The 8,519-nt window shown below is 38.7% G+C and overlaps 1 protein-coding gene and 1 long non-coding RNA gene across 8 annotated transcripts in view; one reads left to right on the forward strand and one right to left on the reverse strand.

The window, feature by feature from the left end:
- SRGAP2 (SLIT-ROBO Rho GTPase activating protein 2) overlaps nucleotides 1-8,519 on the forward strand; it is a 266,495-nt gene that overhangs the window by 175,996 nt on the left and 81,980 nt on the right. The window lies entirely within an intron of this gene.
- Nucleotides 1,077-8,519, reverse strand: part of LOC116558812 — a 23,116-nt gene continuing 15,673 nt past the window's right edge. Inside the window, exons 2-3 of the long non-coding RNA XR_004272175.1 lie at nucleotides 8,008-8,020; nucleotides 1,077-1,155 (exon numbers count right to left, since the gene is read on the reverse strand). This is a non-coding gene — a long non-coding RNA (uncharacterized LOC116558812). The remainder of the gene's footprint in view (nucleotides 1,156-8,007; nucleotides 8,021-8,519) is intronic.

Here is an 8,519-nt window from a genome sequence, read left to right on the forward strand (position 1 = left end):
TGCACTGGGCCTGGTAAGGGCTACAAATAAACATAAGACAATCTGTTTTCAAAGTTTAAACTTAGAGTTGTGCTTCTAGAAATGGCAGCTTTTCTAGAAGCAAATTCAGACCAACACTTTTTCTTCATGGGAGCTGCTTTTCTTGAAGAGGCTTCTGCCATTCCAGAAAATATTACTGAGTGTCAAAAAGCTGAGCAGAGTGTTTAATAGACTTGTAGGGCTAGCAGGACAAATACTGGAATTTAAGGCTGAGAAGGGGTAGCCTTGGTAAAATTCCCCAGGCTTTGAGACACCAAAGGGATACAATTAAGAAGTAAGGATAAGCCAGAAACAGACTAAGACAGTTTCATAGAGACGAAAGCCTAGTTTCACATTACCTTAAGCTCTAATTGGGTTAAGGTGATTTAGGATAGCCAGTGGCTAGAAACAAATTTAAATCCTCTCGAGAAGAAGATACTATGGAAGATACTATCATCCTAGGCCTAATATATCTGCCATCATTTTTCATTATGATGTTTGGCACTCAGCTGTAAATAATTAGGCCTATGAGGAAGTCAGAACTGTGACCAAAAGCTAAGAGAAACAGCTAGACCCACAGGAGATCCTAGTAATGGTATTCTCAGATGCAAACTTTAAATTAGCTATGTTTAATGTATATGAAATTAAATGATAAAAACAAACCTGGAAATAATAAAAAAAATCAACTCAAAATGGATCAAAGACTTAAATGTAAGAGCTAAAACTATAAACTCTTAGAAGAAAATATAGGTGTAAGTCTTCATGACCTTGGACTAGGCAGTGTTTTCTTAGATATGATACCAAGGTACAAGCAACAAACGAAAACATAAATAAATTGAACTTCATCAAAATAAAAACTTCCACGCTTCAAAGGACACTGTCAAGGAAATCAAAATACAGCTATAGAATGGGAGAAGGTATTTTCAAAACATATGTCTCATAAGGTTCTGATTTCAGAACATATAAAGAATTTTTATAACTCAGCAACAAAAAGGTGAACAGTCCAGTTTAAAAATCGGCAAAAGACTTGAATAGGCATTTCTCCACAGAAGATATACAAATGGCCAACAAGCACATTCTTGACACTGTTATTTATTAGGGTACTACAAATCAAAACCACAATGAAATACCACTTCACTACCACTAGGATGGCTATAATTTTAAAAAGGAAGAAAGAAAAGGAAAGAAGAGTTTTGGAGAGAATGTGGAGAAATCAGAACCCTCATACATTGCTGGTGTGATTGTGCAATGGTGCAGATGCTGTGGAAAACTGAAGCCCTAAAAAATTTAAGCATAGAATTACCCTGTGACCCAGCAATTCCACACCTAGGTGCATACCCAAGAGAATTGAAAACATATGCTCACACAAGAAGTGGTACACAAATGTTCATACAGCATTATTCAAAATAACCAAAAAGCAGAAGCAACCCAAATGTTAATGAAGTGATTTATGGAACAAACCTAAATAAAGTATGGCATGCCTATACAATTGAAACCAAATGTGCTGTATCCATACAGTGGAGTAGTACTTAGTCATAAAAAAGAAGGAAGTGCTGATACATGCTACAATATGGATGAGCCCTGAAAACATTATAAGTAAAAGAAGTGAAACATAAAAGGCCACGTATTATATGTGATTCCATTTATAGTAAATGTCCAGAGTATGCAAATCTATAGAGATAGAAAGTAGATTAGTGGTTGCCAGGTGCTGGGGGAAGGGAAAATGGGGAGTGACTACTAACAGGTTTGAGTTTTCTTTGGTGTGATGAAATGTTTGGGACTTAGATAGTGGTGGTGGTTGTACAACCTTGCAAATATACTAACAACCACTGAATTGTGTACCTTGAAGTGGTAAATTGTATGGTATGTGAATTACATCTCAATAATTTAAAAATATAAACAAATTTTAGTACAAAAAATACAGTAATTAAAAGAATTTAATGTGTAGATCAAGTAGCAGATTAGATAGTTCTGAATAAATAATTAATGACCTGAAAGGTCAGAAAATAATCCATACTGAACCTGAGAGAGATAAAAGGATGGAAAATACAGAAAAGAGCATAAGAGACTTGTGGGATATGGTGGGTAGGCCTGACATGCTTCTATTTGAAGTCTCAGAAGAAGAGAACAAAGAGAATGGGTTAGAAGCAATATTTGAAGAGATAATGGCTGTGAATTGCCCTAAACTAAAAAAGACCTCAAGCCACAGACTGAAGTATCATGAGTCCCAAATAGGAGAAATACAAAGAAAATACAAACAGCTAGAGGTAAAAAAGACTTACTGTCTTCAATGGAGCAGCAGCATGGTTCACAGCTGACTTCGGAACAAAAGCAATAGAAGGCAGGTGACAATGGAGTGTAAGTGTAGAAAGAAATAGCCTTCAAAAATGGTAAACTAAAGATGTCCTCAGACAAGAAAAATATGAGAAAATGGATCACCAGCAGACTTGCACTAAAAGAAATACTTAATGGCATTATTTAGGCAGAAGGAAAATGATCGCAAATAGAATCTTAGAAATGCAGTAAAGAATGAGGAGCAACAGAAACTATATATAATAATATAAATCTAAATGAATAATCATGGTTAAAAACAACACTAATAATCATCTGTGGGGTTTTCCTTTTTTTAGGGGTGTGAGTGGGTAAGACAGAGTCTTGCTCTGTTGCCCAGCCTGGACTGCAGTGGCACAATTATAGCCCACTGCAGCCTTGAACTCCTGGGCTTAAATGATCCTCCCACCTCAACCTCTCAAGTATAACAGCTGGGACAAGAGGTGTGTGCCACCATGCCTGGCTTATTTTTTATAGAGAGGGTCTATCTGTTGCCCAGGCTGGTCGAACTCCTGACTTCAAGTGACCCTCCTGCCTTGGCCTTCCAAAGTGGTGGGGTTACAGGCATGAGCCACCACACCAGGCCAACCCTGTGAGGTTTTAAATATATATAAAATTAATATAAATGGGAACAATGAAATCAACAATAGAATCTGTGTCTGGGTAGGGGGTAGGGAAATGGGTTTAAAGGTATTTTCAGAACATGGTAAAAGTAGTAATTTGTATTAGATGTTGGCAATTCAAGGATACATGTTGTTAATTTTTGGTAACCACTCAAAGAATAGTATCTCTACCAATCTAAGACAGGGACAAATTCAATTAATAAAAAAATAACTCAAAAGAAGGAGAGAAAAATTCTGGTGAGGGCAAAACTATAGAGATACAGAACAGATCAATGACTTCCAGTGGCTAAGGGTAGAGGAGAGTTTGACTACAAAGGTGCAGGATACAAGAGATTCTTGGCAGGTGATGGAACTGTTCTGTGTCTTAACTGTGACAGTTAGACAACTCTGTGCATTTGCCAAAGCATGTAGAACTGTATACCAACAAGAGTGAATTTTCTGAATGTTTTGTAAATGGAAGAAAAAAGAAGGTAGGAAAGGAGAGGAAAGAGGAACATAGAAGAGACAGGACAAATAGACAGCAATTCACAAGTTGGTGAGTTTAAACCTTAATGTAAGGTGTAAGTTGATTTATGCAAATTAAAGACAGATTTTTAAAAAGGAAAACTGGAGTGTATGTTGCTTGTAAGAGAACAGATACACTTTATAAGGATAAAGAAAGATTTAAAGCAAAGTGATAAGAAAAGATAGCTACAATAAAATCAGACCAGGTAGATCTTTTCTTTTCTCTCTCTCTCTTTTTTTTTTTTTTTTTTTTGGAGACAAAGTTTTGTTCTGTCACTCAGGCTAAAGGGCAGTGGTGCAATCTCAGCTCACTGAAATCTCCGCCTACTGGGTTCAAGCAGTTGAACCCAGCCTCCCGAATAGCTGGGATTACAGGTGTGCACCACCATGCCCAGCTAATTTTTGTATTTTTAATAGAGACAGGGTTTCACATGTCAGTCAGGTTGGTCTCAAACTCCTGGCTTCAAGGGATCCGCCCACCTCAGCCTTGCAAGGTGCTGGGATTACAGGCATGAGCCTCTGCACTCAGCCAGACCAGGTAGATTTTAATGCAAAAAATATTATTAGTTATAAAGAGAGACATTTCCTAATAAAGACTCAAGTTTCCAGGAAGAAGTATATACTTAATAACATAGCCTTAAAATATGTAAATCAAATGGGACAGAATTAAAATGGGAACTAAATAAATCATCAGCCCCATTGAGAGATTTAACATACCTGTCTCAAAGAATTTAAACAACTAGACCAAAAAAGTTAGTAAAAATACAGAAGAGTTGAAAAACAACAAACTTGACCTAAATGATGTATATGGATACTGTGCCTGACAACTGTGGGTAGATACACATTCTTTTCAAGTGTGCATGGAACATTTATAAGGTATAAGCCAGAAATGGGGAGGACAAATTGAAGAGCTTAGGTGAGAAATTAGAGCTGGGGGTGGGAAAGCTCCAGTTCCAAAGTCTGTATCCTTTTTCTCATGATTCAATGATTTTTCAATGGGAGTGGGGTACTGGCAAGAGGGAAGGTACCCTCCCCCAGGAATATTGTTTTTTTTTTTCAACTGTATGTGGGCCATGACTAATGGGAATGGCTGCTCATGTGTTTACTGTGGACAAAGACAAGAGGCTGCAAACCAACACTGTAGCTGAAGAAAGCTGATCCAGGCGCAAATCTCCATCCCAGTCCCTAGGCAATGCATTCTAATTTCTGTCAGTAAAGGGCTCTACTGAGTCCCCCAAAGTTTGCTTTGTCCTCTTCTTAGGTCCAACCCTGGCACCTGAGTTGTCAAGAAAATGCTATCTTCATAACCCTCTGGAGCCTCTTCCTCTCTTGATTCTAAAGGCTACTCCCAAGAGTTCTAAAACTAGACAGATCTCTCGATGAATTGACTTTGCTGCTGGGTTCCTCTTCTTAAAAATATTTAATCAGCGATTTTCCCAGTGCCCCAGGCATTTCCTGTACCAGTGCTGCTGACTGTTTTACTTCCTACCAGGCTGCCCTCCTCCTCTTGGTATGCACACTTCCAGCTTTCAGATGAGCTCTATTAACTCCTGTTCTTCCAGCCTCCTCCTGGCCCAGCCATCTGGGAGCCACACAGGCATTCTTCCCATCCCCCAGCTCCTAGATTTCCTTATTGTAGGAGGGCATATGTTTTCAAGTACATTATCATTCTGGCTCTTTTCCCCTCTTTCTCTCCCAGTTCCAAGCCATTGATTGCTTTTCCTTCTTAGTTCATTTTACAGCTGCTGAGAGATTTGTGCTCTTATGTTGCCTGTTTGCTTTTGTGTCTTTTGTCCCTTATGTCCCAGTCTACTTAAGGATACCTACTTAAGGATACCCACAGTCTACTTAAGGATATCACCTAGATATACCATTTCTATTCTGTGCTTTTAGTATCCTGCTTGGAAAATGGGGTGATTACTCATCTTCAGAATGACCTCAAGAAATGCTTTGGCATGAGAAACCAGGGCCTAAGACATTACGCCCCCACCCAAATCATTATCCAAAAGAGTAAGAGATGGAAATGTGCCAAGGAAAAGGTCACAGTGGTAGTTTAAGAAATGAAAGCTTAGATTTGATTGTCTGTTTTATTTTAAAGGATGTTGTTTTGAGCTTCTTTTCTTAGTATTAGCATAGGTCATCCAAAGAGATTGGAACAACCATGGAGAAACATTCAGATTGTTATAGGACTGTGTTTCAGATTGGGAGAGCAGAGGGCCTTTGGCCTCTTTCTGACCCCACCCTGAACTCCTCTGAACTCCCACCCTTGTCCTGAGTATGCCTGTTCCTGACAAGAGACTTTGGTCAGTTGTTAGTGAGCATGCACAGAGGGTAGACGCTGAGTCCATGGAGTTCATGTCATGCCATGGAATAGATTTTCTCCCAGGGCCATTAGCTTTACTTGTGGGTTATTAAGTGTTACTGCTGACACATTCCAGAGCTTCTGGAAAAGCCTTAAGGAAATGGCTTTCAGAAAGAAGTACCCTAGAGGAGAGAGGTCCTGGATTTCACTGAACCAGAATTAGATGGGTGGGTTTGAAATTCTGTGACCTAGGTAGTGGGGAGCTCCTACCTTTGGATGTTTCTTTATGACCACAGTCATACCATATCCTAGTTGTACAGCCAAGAAGGATCTTTTCTGTTTAATCTTTCTGGAGTAATAGAAGGTAATTGTATCCTCCTTATTTTCATTCTGCTCCTCCCCCCCCCGCCACCCCCACCACCTTCATCATTTCTTCCTTTCTGCGAAGCACTTTTTATCATCTTTCTTTGTTTTGTTTTGGGAGGTTTTTTTAATTTATTTTTTATTTTTTGCTTTCTTTCCTCAGGAAAGCCGAATTATTTCTTATAGAGTCATTTGATTCTTACTGAAACTGGGGAGGAAAAAGATTATGCAACAGCAGGCATAAGGAAAAACAGAGAACCTTCTTCCCTTTGGGCCCACAGAGCTCACTGGAGGGATTCAGCCACACTCCTGCCTGGGAAGTAGTTTCTGGGACCTTCGCAATTCCACATAACATCTTTAACATATTGGAGAGTACGTAAGGAGGCAGCACAGTGCGGGGGAAAGAACACTTAAGTGGGTGTTGAGGGGCTGGATTCTAATATTAATATTAGCTAACATTTATTGAACAGGCTGGGTGCTAGATTCCGTTTAGAGTACTTTACGTGGATTATCTCGCTATTCTTACTATCCTGTTTTACAGATGTGAAAGCTGAAGCATATCAACTGGGGAGTAGAAGTAGGATTCAATTCCTGCTCCAAAGCCCACATGTTCAGCTCTCCTTTAATACACGTGTGGTCCCTGATAGATAGTGACCCTGGAAAAGTCGTTCCAGCAACTTTTAGGACTCATCAGAGAACTGTAACCAAAGGGAGTTCATTGTGGCTAACCGCTGATGGAGTTTCCACTTTTAATAATTTATATGATGAAATGCAGCTATATTGTTTAGTTCTTGTCATTATGTGAAGACATAGTGTTTAAACTTTGATCTCATTGATTGAGGAACTGATTATTTTATGTCCACTGTGCACAAAACAATGGACTGGGTACCACGGAGGGTTCAGAAAAATGCTTAAAAAGTTAAAATCTATCTCTTCCATTAGCTTTAGATGGTTTCATATTTTAGTTGCTTTGAGTTTTTTTAGACTACGTCTTTCAGATAATTAAACAGGAATCAAATTGAAAAACTATTCATATTCCAGAAGAGGAATCCTGAAATAGGTATTGGGTCTTAGACTGTGTCAAATTTCTGACATTTTCTTTTAAAATATAACTTTGGTCACTAGGATAGTTTATATCCATTAACTTCAGAATGAAGAAGCTTCTGGTAAGATTAGTTTTTATGGTGCTTACAAGCTCAAGGGATTCTTTAAAAGCTGGAATGTGACTGCTTTGGGAGTCACTAATACCGAAGCTGGATCATTATAACCTGAAATATCCGTTAGTAACTTAGAAAGGCAAACTCAAAGAAAAAGAATTTACTATGTAATAGCTGGATTTTTTGAAATCAGATTTTTTTTTTTTTTTCTGTTAAAGCTGGATTCAGTATCTAACTTGCTGTGGAGTTAGATTATAGTATAGAAACCTCTTGCCTGGGATAGGAAAAAAAAACATTGATCTTAAACTAAAAAACTAACAAGATATTCCATTTCTAGTAATATCTTTGAGATTGGAAGAATTACATTCTGATGGGCCCAGATGTCAGATTAATGTCCATCTTTCTCAGCAGATTGTAAACTTTTAAACTTTCTGTTTTGCATTCAGACCACAAGTGCCTGACACTTAATAGATGTTCTATAAATATTTGCTGATGGACTCTTTATTGCTCAGTCCCTAAAATCCAGCCATTTCTTCCTTGCCAGAATTCAGTAATTGAACCTGCTTTGAAACATCTGATCAGCCACCTCAAGAGGGCAAGTTATTTTAGCTCCTGTCTAAATAAGTTAGTGGGCTCCAGTCCTTAAACCACTATTTTCTTTATTAATTACTCAATTGCAGACTTTTGTATGTATCTAGTCTTTTTAAACCTGTGTATAATGACTCATTAATGAGTTGTAAAATAAATTTAGTGAGTTATGACCTACATAAAAAAATAGAAAATGCCAGGTACAGTCGCTCGAGAATATAATCCCAGCTACTCAAGAGGCTGAGGTGAGGGGACCTTTAGGCCAGGAGTTTGAGACCAGCCTGGGCAACATCGCAAGACTCTATCTCTAAAAACAATTTTTAAAAATTAGCCAAGCATGGTGGCATGCCTGTAGTACCAGCTCCTTGGGAAGCCAAGGCAGAAGGATTGTTTGAGACCAGCCTGAGCAACATAGTGAGACCCCGTGTCTATAAAAATGTAAAAAATTAGCCAGCATTGTGCTACGCATCTGTAGTCCCAGCTACATGGGAGGCTGAGGGAGGAGGATTACTTGACACTTGAGCCCAAGAGTTGAAGGCTGCAGTGAGCTATGATTATGCCACTGCATGATCCAGCCTTGAAGGACGGAAGGAAGGAAGGAAGGAAGGAAGGAAGGAAGGAAGGAAGGAAGGA

The sequence above is a fragment of the Sapajus apella genome, unplaced genomic scaffold, assembly GCF_009761245.1.
Source record: "Sapajus apella isolate SASKATOON/1434 unplaced genomic scaffold, GSC_monkey_1.0 scaffold22, whole genome shotgun sequence".
Taxonomy (NCBI): domain Eukaryota; kingdom Metazoa; phylum Chordata; class Mammalia; order Primates; family Cebidae; genus Sapajus; species Sapajus apella.